General features: G+C 32.0%; 1 protein-coding gene across 1 annotated transcript in view; it reads left to right on the top strand.

Moving 5' to 3' along the window:
* The window catches only part of LOC132732269 (potassium voltage-gated channel protein Shaw-like), a 33292-nt gene that overhangs the window by 1190 nt on the left and 8636 nt on the right, over positions 1–23466 (top strand). The window lies entirely within an intron of this gene.

Below are 23466 nucleotides of genomic sequence, written 5' to 3'. Positions count from 1 at the left end.
TTTGAATAATCATAATAATAATTATGGATATAAAATAATAGATGTTATGTTAAAAATTGGGAAAAATACATTTAATTTACTTAAATTTTGCAGTGATAATAAAAATAAATTCAAAGAATCACTGTCTAGGATGGCATCTACAAACATTTAAACACTATTACAGTGAAAAAGCCCTTGTTTTCAAAGGTTTTTGAATTTGTTAATCAATATTTTGTTATATAACTTTCAATTGGGAATTTTTTCCTGTGGACTGGGAAAAAATATACTATTTTCAATTGGGAATATGACCGAATATCGGCTATAAAATAAGCCAAAAAATCCCTGCAAGGAATAATGAGGATAATAATAATAAACCAACTATCGATACAAAAGAAGAAAGAAAAGGTTTAAAACACCCTGTCAAACATTATTATTATATAAGAAATGTTTTGTAGTGAAAAAATATACATCTTTTGCACGCTTTAAAAAAGCCCTTGCTTGCCGCCGGTCGACAAATTCTATTGCAGAAACACACCTTGGTCTGCACTGTTCATTATTCAGTCAGTATGAATATTTTGAAAATTTCCCTTAAAATGACGAATGGTTTTGTCCAGATTGGAAGATGGACAAGTCCATTAATGATATTTAGAGAAGTCAGGGTTAAATCATTTTGTCAATTACCTGCTATTCGCCCAATAAAATATAGCTCGATCTAAAAATAACACAAAGAATATTTATGTTTAAAAAAGTATAGAATAACAATTATCACGCTGCATTGAAATTATAGATATGAAATATCGATTTGTACAATCAAAAGTTTCATCATTAGATATGAAGTCTGCAAATAAGATAATTATATACATGTATGTCCACATATGCTCGTTAGATTTCCATTTGATCATTTACTTTCAGTATGTAATCAGAGTAAAACAAGTCTGTAGGGAAATAAATAAATATGAAAATGAAATGGTGTAACTTAAATATCAGTTTTAATAATAGTAATACAATATAGTTTCAATTCAAATAATTATCTCTTTTTAATTGACAAGGAAATTTACAGAGTTCAAGTAATTTCTTTAGTGAAGTTTTAGCAAATCCTCTCTTTAGCTGGACAACTTTCTACCCAATGTTTTTTGTTTTTGTTTTTGTTTTAGTTTAGAGAAAACCCCAACTATAGTGGTGATTAATAGGAGTTGTAAAAATTTGTCTCGCAATTTGTTCAAACAGTCGTACCGCTATATTTATTTTTTTTCTAACCAATTTTATATTATTTTATAATTACATTCATTTTTATAAAAAGGTGACATAAAGTCCAAGTGGTCTTAAGGTCCTTTGGGTTGGGTTTGGTTTAATTTGTTACAACATCAATCAAATCGGATAAAAATCTGTCAACTTCAACATCTTGATCGCACAGAATAGAGGTCCTATATCGCTTCCGTAGAATATGCTTTCGTTGAATTCAGTTTTTACAAATAATAAAATATATTAATAAATATAGTACAACCTCCGCATTGCGACCCTCTGCAGCAAAATATCCTTTTTTACAACAAATTGACCAATTACCCCCCCCCCGGCCCTCCACTACAAATAAGACTGACAATGATTGTAACCTCTCTCGAGCAACACCCTCTCAGTTACAGTCACAATCATTGTCTCTAAAGAGTGTCGCTGTATAGAGATTGTGCTGTAGTTGATTCCTAGTTTAAAGGCACATTATGCCCCAGAAGCAAATATTTACATTCCCATTTTTAAAGGTCAAACGAGTTTGACAACGTTGAAAAAATGGTTGATGCTTATCACCTGACGAAAATACCACGAAATTTGACATTATTTCTCTTAAAGGTACAGTAGCAAAATTTAAACTAAGTAGATTTTTGACTTCCGTACTAAATCTCTATAATGGTTCTAACTTCTTAAAAGGCAACAGAAGCATAAGAAGGTTCCGGTACTCAGCTAATAACATTTTTGAAAACTATAATAAGATACCAACAAATAAAAAAATAACTTTGGAAAAATAAAAATAAAAGCATTTCTGGGGCAAAATGGGCCTTTAATTGAATTTTGGCATAACAAAGAAGAGGCATGTTTTAGTCAAGTCTTACTATCAAATGTTTCCCGTAAGCAGTTTATTTACTAAGTTTTAATTATCTAAAAGAAATCTTTATCATCTATGACAGTATATACCCTAGGCAAAAAAAAAATAAAAAAAAATCCACCCATTTATATTCTTTAATCTACTAAGTGAAGGGTAAAAAGCGGGAAATTAACAAATGACACCGTGATGAAGACTGGGTGATTAGATTAACGGATATGAACTAATTTCATCTAGAATTCTAGAATAGATAGTTTTATATTTTTCACGGAGATAACCCTTTTTTTGCTTTCATTTTTTAAAAAGCACCCCCGATTTTTTTCATTTTCATAAAAAATTTTTTGATAAATTTCAAAAGCACTATATTTGAATTGAAAAAAGGAATTAAAGGGGCACTTACTTACATTAAATAAAAAAAAGGGGTCAAAAATTGAAAAAAACCCCCTTTCCCGCTTATTTCCGCAGTAAAAATAGTTAATTAAAAACCCAAAATCACTTTTTTTAAAGCATTAACTTCTAAAAATATATACTTTATCTTTTTACTTTTCTTAAAATCTTAGTACATTTTTTCTCAACTTTGAGTTTCTTAAAAATTTAATATTTTAGCTTATTTGGAGGTATGCAGCTTTAAACCGGATGTACATGTATACATGTATGTACCACAAAGTCCAAAAAAATAAAATCGGAGAAATGGTTACACCATTAAATAGTTAAATAGACATACAACCCTCTTACATCTTATCCACCTATCTCAGTGTTAGTCAAATCAACAACAACAACAACAACAACAACAACAACAACAACAACAATAATAATAATAATAATAATAATAATAATAATAATAATAATAATAATAATAATAATAATAATAGTACTTTTAAATTATGCTTGTTTTTGATCCACACGCTAACATAGCAACCCGTTTATAAATAGAAAACGAGGACGCCGTGCATAATCATTCATCCATTATTTTATGTACAAATGTACCATGCTCTTTGTAGCACGTAAATCACGTTTTTTTTTGTCCCGGAACAATAATGTTACAACCGCAAATAGGTCTTTGACAAATATACGGCTCAGTTTCAGGGCATTGTGTCATTGTTATATATAACATACCCATCATAAATGTTTAATTATACATGAATAATAAATTATACGTAACAGAGCATAGTTGTATAAACGTAAAAAAATACCATTCAAACTTTTTTATTAGTTTTTAAATTGATTGTGTCACCAGGCGAGTATACTATCTGATGTAGACAGGTATTTTTATTAGTACATTTATGACAGGTAAAAAAAACATCAGATTTTAGAAAACTTACACTAAGCAAACTAGACGCTAGGGAAATTATTGTTAGGAGCTTAGGATATGTTAACGTAGAAATAGAAGAAAATTCTTGGAAAACACTGAAATTCTATCTCGGTGTAGACAGTTTTTGCAACTACTTTATTCTAACTAGATTCATATATCGTAGAAGAATCCGTTTGTGCGATTAATGCTCGGTCATTTTTTCCTCTTTTAGATTTAAGGAACGTTCTTTGAGTTTCTTAATTAAACGAAAATGTCACAAGGAAAAATTCCCATGCCTGTATTAAAGTTAAACGATATTTACATAATAATTATTGGAACTTCTTTTGATGTTCAAAATACTATGTGGAATAAATCTTTTAGACACTATTAATCCGAGAATTAATTTTATATTTATTGGTCAAATGCAAATAGGTCTTGTTAATCACTTAGAAGCGAGAAGTTAAGAGGATCGATTCATTTACGCGGAAATGTGTTTTATGTTGACATTTTCGTTTAATATTTCCTCTCGTTTTAGATACTCCAGGAAATGTAAATTTACTTCTATCTTATGCTACACATCAGTCGTGCTATAGCCACGGACACCGGTGTTAGATAACAAGAAAAGTACACATCCAGCTATATATTAAGATTGTGAATTAATAAAATATGCTATAAAGTACGTCATTTAACGACCTCGTCAAATTACGTTTGTACAGATCTAGGAAAAAAACAAGATCAGAAACATAATTGTCAGTTATAATTGAACTGACCTGTATTTGAGATATTGAAGGGTATACTAGTATTATATAGAGAGTTATCTTAGATTGAAATGTACACTTAGTCATCTTTCAATTGTCTGTTCTAAAACAGATTTCACATTACTAAAACAGACGACTACCAAACTGCTTAAGATGGTGTTATTTTGCTGCATCTCTTAATAATAAACTGAGTTTTGAAAAAAACAAAAACAAAATCTGCTGAAAATGGAATATATTAAACATAAATATACATAAATACTTTGCAGTTTTGTAACCGAAACTTCAAAACCTTTACATACAATAAGAAAGAGAGAAACAGAATCCGTAAAGCACTTCCAAAACGGCAAAAATGAAAATAATGGTCCAAGCTCGGTTTGAATGAGCATTTTCATGACGGTACTTGAAAATGCATACTACCTCCCCCGCACCGGCTTAAGCAAAATTCAACATTTAACATGAAATGATAACAATTTTGAGTTTGGAAAACATCTGCAGATGATGTGTTCATACGGGGGTTATTGTGCAATCTTCATTGTTACACAAAAGTGCCCTTCCATAAAAAGGGCGAATGGTTCCCAAGTATGGTGACCATCATGGTTGTGCGCGCACCTCTAGGCTGCATCTGATTGGTTGCACAACATTTTCTTGTGACGTCACTAAAATGGAACATTTTAAAAATAATTTAATAAGTTAACCGTTAAATTGTCATTGAACAGAGTATCAGGGGCTTGTCATGATCTTTTTATCGATATTTATTGCTAATTAAGGTCAAACGTGTTGCCTGTTTATTTAATCATGTACAAAATCAATTGTACTCCAATGACGTACAATACACAAATGATTAAATTATTCTGATGTCATTAATATCATTATGTATACAATTATTTGTATTTAATATGTAAACTGCATTAACAAAGGCCTCCTGGTAGATTTTTTTTTCAGTAAGTCATTTTGATATAAAGGAATATAAATTATTAGTCAAGAATATAGACCTTGGGAGGCGCGGATGATGTTGTAAATCTAGCTTGTGGATTGTAGATTAAATACAAAGACCGACTGGGACATTTTAATTTCATGAATTCCCGATTTCATCTTCATGAATTCACGATTTTAATTTCATGAGGTTCCGATTTCATCTTCATGAATTCACGATTTTCAACTTCATGAATTCACGATTTCAACTTTACGAATTCTCGACGTGAATTCGCGAAGCTGAAATCTTCAGAAATCGTTGAAAACGAGAATTCAAAGTTAAATTTTTGAACTAACGGAGATGAAATCGGGAATTCATTATGTTCAAATGTCCCCATTGGTCTTTCGTAAAAATATGTACGATCGTATAGCTTCATATCTAGTCTTCGAATTCCATAAATGTAGGCTACTGTCACAAATATTTGGAAAAAAGAAAAAAAAAGGAAAAAAGAAGTAGAAATAACAAACATGTATATTTGGTCGCATTCAGTGATAACTTGTTTTACCATTTAGCAATTTAATACTAGTTAAAGACATGATATGTGACATGTCCAGGGTCTGACTCTCAGTGTCTGTAAGGGCGGACGGACCCTTATTAAACTAAGAACACACACATACACACACACATGAGGCTATAAAAACTACAAAGAAAATGATGAATATTTGAACATGCACTGACAATACATGAAATATTACTTTTTCCGCTTATTTAAACTTTTTTGCGTATAAACTTTCCGCTTAAAAGGATACTTTTATTCTTTTTGTTCTTTTGAATATTTTCCAGCACACTGCATGCACTATAAGAAATTGCCAATAGTATGAAACTTAATAATAATAGTGCTTAAAACATTTATAGGTTAAGCGGGGCTCTGTTAATCACTTTTGACGTTATACAGCGTGAAATAAGCTCGTACCTGCCTCAGTAATAATTATGTTCAACGAATATTAATTTTGAATGATTAGACAATCTAGTTTCCCGTTCAATTATTTACGCATGCGCCAGCTTTGAAGTCACAATTTATTAATCAGGTCAAATTTCCATACATTAATTAACCTCCGTTGGTTACACTTCCAATATTAATTTGATCAAATATTGTATAATTTGTCACGGTTGCGGTGTCATGGGTAACTCTAAAATAGTGACGTCACTTCCGGAGACGCTTTGGCACACAATGTAGATGTTCAGGCATTCTGAAGCTATTTGAACCTTACAGCATTATATTTTTTTTAGTTCCATTGTACTGAAAGCTCAAAGATTTTTAATGATCATTTTCGAGTCCGCTTCCGGAAGTAACCAGTACTGGTATCACATTATAATATATGGTCTTGACTCAAGTAGGGCTCGGACCAACGACCTCTGGGTTGAGAGTAAAATAACTGATGTACTTGTACACAGGTGTTCCTGTAAGGCTTGACGATGATATTGGGCCAATAAGGAACCGATTTAAATAAGAGTGTCCAAAGGATAAAGTTAATTGGCTATTTGTTGTTGTTTTTTTGTCCGTTAACCAACTCCGAATATATTATGAGCTTAGCACCTGTTCAAGTTCAGAAATTATTCTAAACGTATTATCTATTCCGCTTTGTGACCCTGAATTAAAATTGTCATCACCACCACCACCACCACCACCACCACTAACAACAACAACAACATGAACAACAACAACAACAGCAATGGCAACAAAATTTTATTACAGTAATTGTAAAATACATTATTGCTATTTGATTATTAAATACAAAAAAGTTCCACTTATATGACCTTTAGTATGACGTGATCTTGATAAAAGACCACATTTGCTCTAGATTTCAGAACTCAATGTGTTGTTCTTAATAAGGCTTGACTAGCGGAACTTTGTAAGAAGTTCATTTGTATTACTAAAACCATTATTTGAAAGCCAATTTTCGTTCTTTGTAAATATATCCTTACATAGTTTCTAAGCATTTCACTCTTATTGAACAAATACCCAATATAGATATTGATCTATAAATATTGAGTAAATTTCCAATTCATTTGCGTGAGATTCAAACAAAGTGTGTCTTTTACTTGACTTTTTTTAGTAAACACAGTTTCTCCTTTAATGACGTCATTCTTAAGAAAATCTTTTCATCAAAAGAAAGATCGGAGAATTGTATATGAAACTGTAAATGAGTCTTCGGATTATTATATTATAAAATTAATGTTCCGAAACATTTGCTCAGGATCATTTGTATGTAAATGTCTTTGATCTGAAATAAGGCTTTTATTACTTAAGTTGATATAACAACAACAACACCACCACCACCACAACCACCAACAACAACAGCAACAAGAACAACAATAATAATTACAACAGCAACAACAACAACAACAGCAGCAGCAGCAGCAGCAGCAACATCATCAACAACAACAACAACAACAACAACAACAGCAGCAGCAACCACCACCACCACCACCAACAACAACAACAACAACAACAACAACAGCAGCAACAGCAGCAGCAGCAACAGCAACAACAACAACAACCTCCACCACCACCACCACCACCAAAACAACAACAAAAACAACAACAACAGCAAAAATGACTGCAAAAACGACAACAACATTAACAATGAGACGGATAATAAGTAATGCTGTAAATGATACTATTTTGTTATTGCTGTTGTTGTTGATGATGTTGATGATGATGATAATGATGGTGGTGAATACTAAAGGAACCAACTTTAAACTTCTATTCATTCAGCAGCCTTTACTCCAAATTTTTTGTTAATTACAATAACAGAACATATTACTAAAGTTTTGAAAAAAAAAATCTTCTGAAACTAAAGTATGTGAAACGCAATGTCCTACATCATGTACCCTGCAAAGCGACATAAAAATCACCCACGTGCCAATTTCATTTATCCTAATCTCCGCAGTAAGAATAGAATTTCCAATAAAGTAATAATATTTTACGTTATTTAATGTAAACATATGATTTAAGATAATATTCCCTAATGTACATTTCCCGTTCTTTTTATTCTATTTATATCACATAATAGGATTATGTCTATAACAGCAATCAAAGTATCTGATTACATCTAAATATGTAAACAACTGGCCTTGACCGTGACCTGGTTTGCCAGTCACAAGTCATAAAATGTAGGGAAGAGATTTTAAAAATGTGTTGTTTTTTCAAAGTTTTTGTGTTGGTAAGCGCGGTTTGGAAGGGGACTGGGAGGTGAGGGGTCATCTCCGCCCCACTCCTGGGACTTTGGTAAGTATGTGGAAACCCCTGTGATTAGGATATTAACTTGCGTTCTTAACGAAAATGCACTCAATATGTACCAGAGTTTCCAGGAAATAAACTGTAACAAGACTTGTTATGTTGTACAAACTTGTAATAAAAGGCGCAGACAGAGCGTATCATTTCCGGTTAGCGTATTATTCCGACGTTAGACATGCGCGCGACGATCTTGTATTCTAGTTGCATGGTCATTAATTGTTCTGATCAAGATGAATACATGACATTGTTCCAGTTTATGGACACATCGCTAGATTATTCAAAATGTCAACCGGTATGTAAGACAAAATTCTCAGAAACGAATGATATGAAATGAATATTATATCTTTATGAATTAAATGTCCGCGGTCGCATCTTCTCGGCCCTTTCCGTCAAACTTCGGTTAAGAACCTCGGATACCCGGAAGGGATACGGTATTTCGGTCTTAAAATAGAAAGTAAACATGTTAACAATTAAGAATTTAATGCTAAGAGTTGTTGACTAAATTTATTCCAGTACATCGAGTAAAAGTCCACCTAAATTAAATGAATGTAAACAGTACATTATTTATATACTTTTTATTATGGTTAACGTTGCAGAAACCGAAATTTCAAAATGTCTAACTGTGGATATTCGAATTCGGTTATTATTGTATTAAATTTGATTATGATTTCAATATTTCCCAATATAATGTCACCGAAATAGACTTTATATTTTCCTTTGGATGTCAAATTTATACTTTCGTTATATATTATCAATGATTACACCCTCTGTACATGTTAAATGGAACCCGTATTAAAGCCGGGGTTATTATGAACAACAGCCGAGGTGTTCCAATTGGTATGGGTTATGTACGGGACTTACATGGAATTAACAGTTGTCCATTATTTATTAAGTGACTTTACCGTTAAGATGCTTAAGCGATGGACGGTTGTAACTTCAAAGTAGTAAATAACCACTGCACAAATGTTTCAGGTTAATGGTTAAGATCGATACATCGATCTAAGTTAGTGATAATTTTGCTGAAACCACAATTTCAATAACTTATATCTAATTTTCATTTTTATCGGCGGAAAATTGATTCAGTACAAAAATGTAAATTGCTTATCTGGAATGCAGACTTACTTTCTCATTTAACAAACTTCATAATTGATTGAATATAAAATACTGATATCAATTTACAGTATTAATATTCAATCGGAACATCCTCCGCTTTTATTCATAATGACTTCGGAGTTAATACGGATTGAAAGTAGTTCTACAACGAAAAGTTGCGATTGAATGAATATTACCAACAAATACGTATTAAAATACGCAATGACGATTGTAATTATAATATTTCATGCAATAACACAATAGATTGATATTAGAACAATATACAATGTATATGAGCTATGTATGCATAAAATATAATGGCATTTCTGGCAATAGAAGCGTGAAATGGTCATTACACAAAATTTAATTCAATTGTAATTCTTATGAATTTATCAGATAGTCTCAGGCATATTTAACAGGTCATTTTCTTCAAAATATTAAAATTGGGTGACTCCTTTAAATTGAAAAAGCCCATTACAGTTTTAAAGGCAAAAAACTTTTTTAATTTGATAAGCAGTAATTGTTGCTTGGACGGTGACACATACACAATATGACAATTTCTCACCTAACACCGCCTGCCCTTAACCAATCAGAATGGAGAATTTAATACCACATGATAACAAAATGGACGACAGAAATCCTCAAAGAAGAGCGCGTACGGGTGACGTCATCCGTCATGTTATTTGTCGGGTTACCACTATTTAGAATTGGAATACTAATTTTACCAGTGCGTAGAACAAGCGTTACGAAGGATTAGCTGTATTATTACGGAAGGGGTCTATTTCACGATATTACTTTTTCGAATACCCGGTTGAACGGCGATTCCGAGCATTTTTAGAAATACTCCTACTTGTAGCATAAAACAACAATACTCGGTGTGTTCTGTATTTAATGGTGCCTTGCCGCTGATGCATTTTTTATTTTTGTATAGCAAAAGTGGGTTGCTTTGATTTAAAGGTAACATTATAAGACTGCAGTGACAGGCATAGTGATAAAATACGATGTAATTATAAAGGAGGTCGTGTCGACAATTTTTTCGGATGTATCTATAGATAAATAATAGCAATAACATGGTATTTTCTTACAACTAATTTGCTCATATCGACATAATTAAACAAAAAAATCCTTTAAGATTAGTAGAACCATTTAAGGAATCCGTTGAATAAATTATTACAATAAATTTGAATAAAACACAAACATTCAAGCCGAAATTTATCAAGTTACAGACCTATCTCAACCCTTACCCTGCTGAAACCAAACAAAAATGATTAGCATTTGCTACCAGTCTAGTAGGGAGCGATGACCTAGTGGTTAAGGTGTCTGCCTCTCATTCCAGGGATCATGGGTTTGAGCCCGATCGGGTCACGATCATGTTTCTTTATATGACACCAGTACTGGTTGGTTCCAGGAAGCGGACTTTAAAGTGATTAATAATATAAGTTGCAAGAACTTGTTATGCAATCGAACTTAAATAAATATGCTTAAACCAAACCAGTCTGGTTCTAGGTAATCCTGCATGTCCGTTGATGGACAGTTCCAAAATAGGAAGCTGGGTCAAGGCTTAAAGATTACTTCCGGACAAGAAAATATTCCGACTTATATTTCATCTTCTTTCGTCTTATTAAAAAAAACAACAAAAACAAACCCCATAGTTTTTATTGTACAAAATGTCTGTTTTGAAAGACCACCTAAGAGAAAAGGTCGCTCACTTTTCTAAATCTTCAGGCAAGTCTTTTAACTTAAAGTCGAGGCTTGGTAATATGGAATGTTGAACTTAATGTTTATATCAATATTCCATTACAGAGTACGTAAACAGGTCTCAAAAAGATAATCAAAGCAATAATGAAAATCACGAGGTCATATTACATTTTATTAACAGGAAATCATGTAATTACGAGTTCGATCCGACAACTTAATGATTATTGATTAAGTATAATCGGCTTTTGTACAAATCCACAACAATCTACCAGCAAGCAAGGCAGATAAATAGATACGTTTGTTGGTAATTAACTTTTTTTAAAGGTTATCAAGCAACACATAGTTCAACGATCTCTCACTCATAAGTATTAAAAAGTCGCAGATATTATTGAAGAGAATGCTTGTTTATTTATTTTCATTCTAAAGTGTTTTTAGCTACATGTATTAGGGATGAAAGCGGCTGTTTTATATTTAATAGTACGCTTATAAACCAAATTAAATGAAACAGTAATTTAAGACATTCGCGATAACTTCGCGAACATTCGACAAAGATCGCCATTTTCCGTACATGATAACCGTACTTGACATATTAGCATGAGCCTATATAACACTTTGTATTCTAAAAAAAGTAAATACTAAAAATAGTTAATACTATATAAAAAAAGAAAATACTAAAAATAGTAAGTACGGACATATACGGTATTGCTCAATTTTATACCAGCCAATTATGGATCATTTTGCCAGACACGATTTTCATGTACATAATTACATAAGTTTAGACTTACTTATACGTGTATTATAGTCTAATACTAATTTGATATATGACCGAGTAAACATGATGAAACCAATGTCATTATAGACAATTAGGTACTAATTTTAGTTTTTTTAAATTAATAAAACATATCTACATTAATTAGATACAAATATTATTTTTAAATATGCAATCAGCTTTATATTATTAGCTATAAAGATTTTTGACAGGTTATATGGCCCTATATGAAAGGTTGTTTGTAAATATAACCTGAGCCGATAGACGAGGGTTATATTGCAAACAATCGTTTATATACGGCCATATAACTTGTCAGAAATAATTATAGCAAATTTATAATACAGCAAGTATCTTCTTTTACAGAAAAAAGTGAGATTTATTGATAAAATTGACAGTAGACGTGTAAATAAAACTGTATAAACGTCACGATTAACCAATAAAAAGCGACGTTACAAACTGCAATATTATTAAAATGTATATGATATTATGTATTATTTATTTACTATCGCTTTTGAATTCTAAGTATATGAAGAAATAAATAAAGGCAATTAATGGCATAGTAATTTGAACTGTTTCCTCATGTTTCCAAAGTATATTTACAATGTTGCATAAATATATCAATTAACTTATTTATGATGACTACCTATAAGTAATAGATGAATAAGAATAATAACCATATGAGCCGCGTCACGACAAAACCAACATAGTGCGTTTGCGACCAGCATGGATCCAGACCAGCCTGCGCATCCGCGCAGTCTGATCAGGATCCATGCTGTTCGCTTACAAACCCTATTACAAGTAGAAAAACTGATAGCGAACAGCATGGATCTTGATCAGACTGCGCGGATGCGCAGGCTGGTCTGGATCCATGCTGGTCGCAAACCCATTATGATGGTTTTGTCGTGACGCGGCTCATATTATGTTCTCAAGTACATCGTCGCAAGAGCATGATAAAAGCGTGAATAACGTGCTGAATCGGAAATGATTGATCATGAACGAGACTCTCGCGATAATATGTGCAGTTTAGACAACCATAAATAACGGCGGCGTATCCTGTACACATCGACAATCACAAACAATATTGATGCATCTTTAAAGTAAATGCCAACGAACCTTGATTTAACTAAAAAAAAAAACAGACATGTTTTGTGTTCCACTTTGCAATTTGCGTGACGATATGCATTTTTGACATGCATGTTAAGAAAGGGGAAAAATCAATAAAAGTAGTTATGTTATTTTGCGACCTAAGCGATCGGAGGCACATTTAATGCGGTAATTTACGTCTTGCAAACTTTGATCTTGTAGCGAAAATCGTGTAACAGGACTTCTTTTTGTTAAGAATGTTCCTAGCAAATGCTTGTTTCTCCTCGTTCAACGATAAAATAGAACAGAAAAAAGTAAGAAATAAGATATAAAAGAGATGTCATTGCGCATGTTTTTTTTTTATAACAAAGGGGTCGTTGCCGTAAACTTAAATGGCGCATGAATACAAGACCAATGGTGTACATGTCAAATGCTAAAATAACATGCATATCGGAAACGAAACATCTCGGTTTATATGTCTTTTATTACAAGTATAATATAATTACAAGACACTTTCAATGTGATTCATGGAAACAATCATAATATTTACTTTTTGTGTTTCATACTACACGCATAACATGTTTATCAGTCCTCATCAAGAGTAAAAAAAATGAATTGCGCATGTTTTTTATAACAAAGGGGTCGTTTCCGTAAACTTAAATGGCGCATGAATACAAGACCAATGTTGTACATGTCAAATGCTAAAATAACATGCATACCGGAAACGGAGCATCTCGGCATTTATGCCTTTCATTACAAGTATAACATAATTACAAGATACTTTTAATGTCATTCTTGGAAACAATCATAATATTTATTTTTTGTGTTTCATACTACACGCATAACGCATCAAGAGTAAAAAATGATTTTCGGACTCGATTTTTTGGGGGGCTTTTCCTCTCTATATTTGTTATCGCCATTCTGTTAAAATATTTGTAATAGTCATTTCATAATTTAAGAAAAATGCTTTTGGCATTAAATACGTCAATACGGAATATTGTTCACATATTCAATAAGTCAATACGAAATATTGTTCACATATTGTACGTCAATACGATATTGTTCACATATTATACGTCAATACGAAATATTGTTCACATATTATACGTCAATACGAAATATTGTTCACATATTATACGTCAATACGAAATATTGTTCACATTTTTAGTACGTTAATACGAAATGTTATTCACATTTTTAATACGCCAATACGGAATATTGTTCACATATTCAATACGTTAAAACGGGATATTGTTCGCATTTTCAATATATCAATACAGAATATTGTTAAATTTATACGGAATATTGTAAACATTTTCAATGCCTCAGTACGGAATATTGTTCACATTTTTAATAAATCAATACGGAATATTGCTCACATATTCAGTACGTCAGTACTTTTTAACTTGCTGTCATCTAAGAATCTAAGATCTTTTTAAATAATCAACTTATTCTTATAAAGGAAACCAATAAGAACAAATTATCATTTTAATCTTTCAATAGTAATAAACAATAAAGTCAGCATCAAAGCAAGCCAATAATTTTGATCAAAGAGTACAAATTAATATGTTTTCGTATAAAAGGCGTCTCGTGTTTTAGCCTTGCTTGCAAAATAACACAACTTTTATTGGATATCTACCCTCCAGTAACACGCATTGAAGCGAAATTGATTTAATTTTAAAGAAACAGCGTTTTACGCTATTCTATAATCGATGTTAATTTGCCTGCGATGTAATATAAAAGCATATTTTGCAGAGTGATGTTTTAGGAACTTTTTAAGTCCCAATATACGCATGAGTGCAATTATCAGATTTTCCTTAATCATCATCCAATACTCATACATTACATTGTACTTCCTTAGTATATTTTTATTAAAGGCCCATTATGCCTCAGATATACTATAATTTTGATTTCTTAAAAACTGTTTTATTTTTTTACTTATTTGTCATATAGATAAACATTTATTGGCTTCTGTTGTTAGATTAGCAATTGGTATAATTTTAGTGAATTAGTCTTTTGTATGGAAGTCAAAATTCTACTTTGTTTACCTTTTTCTACCTTTATGACACATTACAATACATTTAGTGCAATTCTTCAGTTGTTTAACAGTTAAAGATCCTGTATCACAATTTTTTGTGGTTTTAAATCATAAATATGATGCTCCTGTTGCTGTGTGTAGCCATTAGTATAATTATAGCGATTAACAGTAAAATGTTAGTTATTTTCTGAAGTAAAGCAACCCCTTCATTATCTTTTTTTCTACTAAAATCATCAGAGACTTATGTTGCTGAATGTTTAAGGCCGTTGACTTCAAACCCTTTGCCCAACCGTTGTGTGTTTGAATCCCGAGAGGGATTTTTTTGATGTCAAGAAGTTATTCAGTTAGCTTACAGAACGTCGGTGGTTCTACTCTGGCGCCTGAAATAGTGCACGGAGGCGCCTGAAATAGTGCACGGAGGCGCCTGAAATAGTGCATGGAGGCGCCTGAAATAATGCACGGAGGCGCCTGAAATAGTGCACGGAGGATCACCAGAGGTGTTCCTCCACCAGTAAAGCTGGAAAGTCGTCATATGACATTATACTGTGTTGGTGCGACGTAAAGCCCAGCAGCAAATTATTGAAAACAATGTCATCCTTTAGAAGTGCTTGTGCAGTTTTTACTGATTTGTCAGGCCCATCATACTCACGTTAGCATAGTACTCCTACAATTTTATTATCATGTAACGCCGTACAGAGCAGTCCTAGAATTTATCTCCCTAAATGTTCGCTCTCCCATTTTCTTTGAATGCCGCAGCCGAAGATGACAACCCACTACCTCAAGATGCGCAAGTTTTTTTTTCTATGGTTGGGGTTGCGACGAGACAAATATGTTAAATATCAATAAACAAACTAAAACGCAATTTGCATTATCAATCAAAACTGATAAAATTAGCTCCTAATGGACTCTATGCGTTAGATCTGACAGGCACCAATATGACCTTCAAACAGCAAATCATCGGCGAGCTTTCACAATTTTGAAAGCGTTGCAGTTCCTAATGCTAACCGCTGGAAAACCAATACTGAGTAGTTCGAGAACAAACATTGCGTTGTCCGTATAGCCGGCAGGCAAACTGACAAAACAATATTGCCCGTGGCAAAACAATATTGCCCATTAAAATTGTGTCTATTATTTCCAGTTTATTTGTTTCAAATTACTTCAAACAATTTTTATTCTAACGAAAATCAACAAGTTGTTTTATTTTCACAGACAAAAATATTTTAACACTTCGTCTACAGCTTATTTGTAATGGACGCTAAAAATAGCCTTCTACGGAACTTCGAATCAGAATGAAGGCGAAACAAATACGGTGGCAATCAGATCAACAAGCAAGAAATAACTTAAGTGGATCTGAACTTTAGTCACATTGATTCTCAGTCAGATCTATTTTCAATAGAATTTATCATGCTCTCCTTTTTCCCCAACTTCCAATTATATTACCTTTAAGAACTTGATAGCCTTATATTCCAATTACAAGTCATGTAGGTTCACATCCTACGTAAGGTCTAGTTTGTACGAAAAATACCAATGTTTTCCAATTAGTGTGGATATATCCTTTCAACTCACTGGCTACACAACCTTTTTTAATTTTTTACATCATTAGGTAATATTTCCATGTTTTAGTGAAGTAAGCTGGGAAAAGAGTGATAGCACTTTAACTATGCTATAAATGCAATAGCAGCCTATAATGGTACAGTTATTAACTGATATAGCATACTTCTATTCATATTGTCACGCCTCGCACATTTCTATCTGTAGTAATCTAATGATCGCTCCACACGGGTTCAAAGTTCAAACCGCGTCAGGGGAAGTCGTTGTTTCCCTTTTTATATATTTTGGTTGGAAATGGATTCAAAAGTGTGTCTATAAGTTAATAGTTTCTAACAAATTAAAACATTAAATACTTACTTACCAAAGCACTTCTGGTAAATTTTTAGTTTTATTTACTCAAAATTCCCTTTAGAGCTGCCCCAATCTCTTATAAAGACAGCCCAATTTTAAAGGCAATTATGCATTCAGAAATTAATAAAATTTGTGTTTCTTTAGAAAAAGCAAACACTAGTTTTATAACATTTAAATAATAGTTTTAGAGCAAGTAAGGTGCCTATTACTTAAAGAAAGTGTCACAGGGAGTGCAATTATTTCTCATATTAGTCGCAAAATGTAAAAAAGTAGTATTTTAATTTCCATACAAATCACTCTATTTGTACTTATTGCCAAAAAAGAAGGAAAAAAAAACAAACAAAAAACAGAAGCAAAATATGGTTTGAAAACTATAACAAGACACCAAAAATAAAAATATTTTGAGAAATAAAAAAATTAAAACAATTTCTGGGGGTTTTGGGCCTTTTTAATACGGGGCAAAAAAATTTTAGGGGTTTAAAATTTGTTAAAGGGAAAAATGTACATTTTCCTTTGATTTTTTAGTTTTAATGTAGACATTATTAAAATACAATGACTTTCTTTTCAAGGGAAAAACGGGTTGGGAATACATTTTTATTTAAAAATTTTTTACAAAAACCGGGAAAATTTTAATTTTTCCCTTAATTCTTTAAAATATCATATTTTAGCCGTGTTTCACGACAAAACCAACATAATGGGTTTGCGACCAGCATGGATCCAGACCAGCCTGGCGCATCCGCGCAGTCTAATCAGGAATCTAGTGCTGGGTTCGCTTGCCAAAACCCTATTGCAACTAGAGAAACTGAGTAGCGAACAGCATGGATCCTGAATCAGACTCGCGGTGATGCGCAGGCTGGTCTGGATCCATTGGCTGGTCGCAAAATTATGTTGGTTTAGTCGGGACACGCTCATTTTTAATATTGTGTTTGTTTTATCGCGGCAATCATTACATCAAGTTGAGAGCCAGAAATTTAAAACTATTTTTGTCACCTCATAATTTAAACATCAATGATCCATGTACTTTTAATATGTTAATTTGTATAATGTATATGATGATAAGACAAATTTAATTGAAAATTATGGCATGTTTTTAAAGCTCCCCTATGGAAGCTTTAAAAATGTTACTCGGACTTAGGTTGCTTTCCTGGATCACTTTTTTTTTTTCGAAAAAGTCTTTTACTGTTTGATGCATTATCTGGACCAATAACGTGAATGTATCTTGTGGTATGAAAATTATCATATTTCACTCGTGGCTACTACCGCTCGTGAAATATTTATTTTCATACCACTCGATGATATAAATCCTGTTTTTATTTTAAAATAAATACTTGAATATTCTCTATTTATTATTTTTCTCATATTTTAACATTTTTAGTGTCCGAGACCATGTATTTAAGAATCTTTTAAATTCTTTACAATGCATATCATCAAAACTATCAAATTATTAATTAATTTTGTTGTATATTTATTTAATATCTCCTTTGTAGTATTAGTTGTTGTTGTTGTTGTTGAGATGGAGGTGAATTTATGCACTTCATTTTAAAGGTACATTATGTCTAAGAAATGAATGAATAAAATTTCTATTCTTTTGAAAGGGCAAACATGAGTTTTATATTATATAAATAATGGTTTTTATAGCATGTTAATTATTTGTTACTAGAAGAAAGTAGCACTAAATGTGAAACTATTTTTTATTTATCCAGCAAATGTAAACAAATTAGTAGTTTGACTTCAATACAAAATACTAAATCACTATAACTTTACGAATTGCCAATAGGTAGCAGGAGAAAAAGATGGTTCAAGTAATCAATACAGATTAAATTGTTCCGGTGTGTATTTCGAAAAAAATATCTTCAAAAAGCAAAATGTATTCACTTCCCTTCCACCTGTTTATGGATTGTGTCAAAGGAAACGCGAAACTTTACTGCAAACCGTTTCACGTGCCTTTTTTAATTGTTTAATCTAAAAATTAAAAAGTTCCTCATATGTTATTATATCAATTACTGTGTGTTTATTCGAAATTTTATATTCTATAATTTTCCTTTTTTCGTCTTCAATTACCTATAGTATTTGCTTAAGTCAATATATCCCTACCTCCTCGAAGAATTGACCCAACATCTAAAAATAGAACATGTAAAGAAAATTGATTCTGGGACAAAGATACGGTTAACGTCATAATATACTTGAGACGTTAAAAGTCAAGTGAGAAACAAATTAAAAGTACACAAATAAAGTTTGTTCACATACAGGGTCTTTCAAATAGAAAAAATTGAAAGACCCTGATACATATTAAAAACATTTTGTGTTTATGAAAGCAATTTTATATGGTCGAAGTTCTTAAATTTCTTTTTGACTTTTTTAACTGAAATTTTATAAGAAATCAGTGATAGAATGGCTGTTGTCTAGTGATTAAAGTGTTTTCCACTAGCATCAGGGAACATGGATTCGAGCCCTACTCGAGTCACCACCATGTCTCCACTTATAATACAAGTACTGGTTAATTCCAGAAAGCAGACCAAAGCGTACTTTAAAACAGATTCAAACAATTCTTAAAAAATCGAACTAAATACTTTACGGTGTTACAGTATTCACATTAACGCATGGTAGTTAACTGGTAGTTAAGTTCAAACTTATAATACATCAGTTGAATGTCGTGCCCCCCCCCCCGCAAACCCAACCCACTTTCGCCCTCCCGCAAAAAAATAAACTTTGATAATTTGTATAGTCACGTATTTCTTATTCAAATGGCTATTTTCCCCCGTTTACTCAGCCCCGTCCGTGTTCAAAAATCACCTTTTTATCAATTCAATCTGAAATATAAAATCAAGTCAAATTCCACAGATTTTTATAACGATTTGACAGTTGTAATATATCACCGATAAAAGAACTGCGATTGTTTGATGACCAAGTTGAAAGAAAAAAAAAGTATTTTTACAACAGGGAGTGAGATATCGAGTGCAGAATTGAACGACCGGTGTGAGATATCGATATTTTGATCGATATTTCTAAGATAATGAATGGGTTCTTATAATGAGGTCGATGTAAACGACGATGTTTGTGAAATCTGAATAACTGCAGGAGGTTTCATTGAAAATATGTAATTAATTATTCACGACATTAGATTGGCAATGACGTCAATGCAGGAAGTGGTCCAAAAGTTGAAGAGTTGAAGATATTGGTCATACTGGTCAACTAGACTTCTAATTAACCCTTTATATGTCGAGGAAAAAATGTCGTCTGCTGAAAATTTTAAATTTTATCCAATAAAAACGCCAATAAAACAACAACAACAATAATACCCCCCACAACAACTACAAAACAACAACAACAAAAAAAACAACAAAAAAAAACAAAAAAAAAAAAACAACAACAAACAAACATTGAAGCAAAATAATAATGATACTAATAACGATGAATAAATAAAATAAATAAAAAACAACAGTACATGAAAACACAAAACAATAACAGCACCCTCTAAAACAACAAAAACAACAACAACTTATAAATAAGTAGATAAAAACTCTGAATTACACGTCGTCTATTTTGATATTAATTAAACTCTTTCCAAAGATTAACAGATTGAAAGCTATTGAAAATTAGATCTCATTGAATATATGCTGTTTGAGGTTGAGTTTTGAATTGTATGAGTTGTCATGAACTCTATTAAGTCTTAAATAAATATTGTACGTAAATTCGAATTTAAAGTTTTATTTATTTCACTCATGGACATATTGCAGATGCAATAAACTAAACAAACATAACAGAACTGTACTGGACAGAACAGTACTGAACTAGACTAGTCTAGACAAAATTTCAACTAAACTTAAGATCAATAATTTAAAAAAAATACACAAATCATCCTATAATAATTTTTTACAAAAAATATTTTATTTAAGTTTAAGAAATTCCATATATGACAGTTGGCCAAAGTGTTTAACCTCACCATTAAATGTGTCACTATTTTGATCAATTTATTTTTCATATCATTTGGCATTTATTTCCATATTATGTTCTGTTATGGTTTCGTCTTTAATGTATACGTTTGACTTGGTTTTACGGCGCTCCAACAAAGTTTAGGCCATATGACACCGAAACAGGAAACAGGAAATATGATTTTGGCTAGCCTCACATGTTACAAAGGTGAACCCCAACCCGTAAAGGCAGCCCCTCGTACAGTTGTTCATTTGTTAACAAATTGGATGCGGTGAAATTCTCTTAATGTCATCCACTAATTTTGATCACTCGAATCAGTCAGAGTAGAGTCACGTAAAAATCTATTGATCCTTTAATATATCTACACGAAATAAGCTCGCGAAAATTAAAAATCATGGCCAAGTTGCACATATGTAAAGACCCGACTGGTTCCATACTGTTGACACAGAGAGGTCAGTTTAACTGTTATCCACCTATAACCAGTCTAAAGTTCAAGAGGACTTTGAGAGATCATTCTGAAGGTCACACAATTTGGCCAAATTACCTTATTTCTCCTTAACAATATTAGACCTAATATAATTATTGCTACAGCCCAAAAGACATTGTTTTGTAAATCAAATTAACCAGACGAAAACAAGTCGGTGAGTAGGTCGAACACAAAAAAGGGCAATGATACAAAACTGTGTACTGTTCTGTTATTCGCGAGGCAGCTTTTTGTGTTTTCCAGTCCTAATTAGCCTAAATACAAAAAAATGTGTGCTTCTAAGCACCAAACAATATTTCACACTACTTCTGTACTGATCAATTTATGAACTTGAATGTGATTTAAATAAGTGACCATTTACAAAGGACAAAAATAGTTTAATCATATCTATTTAAGCATGATTGTGAAATTTTTATTGTAACTTTTATGAGTACATTGGAGTCCGGTTTCTGTTTCTAATCCGTACTAGTATTATATACTAAGTTACAAGGTCGAGCCCTTGTAGTAGCTCGAACCAAGTACTTCATGGTTAATTACTAAATACTTTCTGAATACATCTAATGTCTGAAACATGTTTTTATTACCTGCACTTTAACATCAGTGATGAAACTTTAATATGATCTAATGATCTAATAATCTTATCCGGAAATGTGTTCTTTGTTTAATGTGATCTAAAAATGTCACGACGGGTTTTTTATTCTACGGCTTACAACACACGTAATCGAAGTCGCTATGTTACAGCTATATCATTTTATTGTCAAAGCATGCTCTACGATTACTTTTCATTGTTAAAGGATGATTGCGATCAAGCGTTCTTTAGCCTTTTCTAAAATGACACAATTTTAATGCATTATTTATGTCCGAAAAAAGAAAAAACCTATTCTTTTTATGAAACGTTGACTGTCTGACTAAATATGTTATACATTGTATTTGCATTCAACAAACGCCAGACAAAGAATGACCTAGTGGAAAAATATTGACTTGTAACTTGATTAGACATGGTATCATTCTATCATTTTATAATGTGTTGTAAACAAACCAAAGGTTGTCACAAGGAAGTGCTTTAATTTACCCTTAATACGTGTAATGGATTTGCCTTGCTTTGAATTTGGTAAAGTCAATATATACACTATAGGGAGGTCAGTACCCAGCAGAACAGTTCAGAGCTTGGCCAGATTACACGAACGGTCAAGCTGGCTTGGGTTTTACTGCTGTACTAGGATTTTGCTAAATAAAGGCTGATTACTTTCGTTCCCATGAGGTTAAGGGCAAACAATTTACACCATTATTAATAGAAAAAAAATGATAGGGATACATTATTCCTAGACAGTTAAAATGAATTAACGAACTTGTCATCAAATATTTAAACAACAAAACAGATGGGATAATAGAAGTTAAGGCATATTTTGTTACTGGCAGTTTTAATAAGCAATTGTAGCCAGATGCAATGGCATTCATATGATTCATTGGTACATTTTGATCAAATGAGAGTTTATAACTAAGGTGGCTGATTTCTGCCATTTTGTCTGTTTGTTTTTCCGACCCTCAAAAGTCGAGCTCTTGAGCATATAATAGTGTCTTCCCCTTCGACTTTTGAAGGGCAAAGACACGAAATGGCTGAAATCAGCCACCACAAACACCCGAAAAAATGAGAAATTAAATTGGAATTAATTTTTGATTTAAAACAAATATATATTTCGTTTTCCATTATAGTCTATTTCTGGAAGTAAATTATAACTACTGTTTACCGGACGTTGCCATAAAATGTATCTGCTTATACATTTAGCCATCAGAATTCAAAAACGAAAAAAAAACTTGATTTAATTATTTTGCTTGCTTCTTGATTTTTATCTTTTACTGATTGTTTTAATATTTACTCAGTAAAATGCATGTGCATTAGGAAATTTCACTTTATCTTGCAATGATTAAATATAGCTTATTCATATTTCAATTTGATAAACACAATCAATAAAAGTTATATTTCATTTAAAATGCCATTAGGTTTTGTTGTAATGCTATAAATAGAAGCTATTGTCATAATCGTGGAAGGCGGTGAAAGAGTATAATATAATAATGCTTTTAACTAGTTCATCAAATTTGACATGCAACACCTATCAACTCATTTTCAAATTA

The sequence above is a fragment of the Ruditapes philippinarum genome, unplaced genomic scaffold (assembly GCF_026571515.1).
Source record: "Ruditapes philippinarum isolate M1 unplaced genomic scaffold, ASM2657151v2 ctg504_1_1_1_1, whole genome shotgun sequence".
Classification (NCBI taxonomy): Eukaryota; Metazoa; Mollusca; class Bivalvia; order Venerida; family Veneridae; genus Ruditapes; species Ruditapes philippinarum.
Note: the sequence above shows the minus strand (reverse complement) of the source record. Positions and strands in the feature narration are given on the sequence as shown.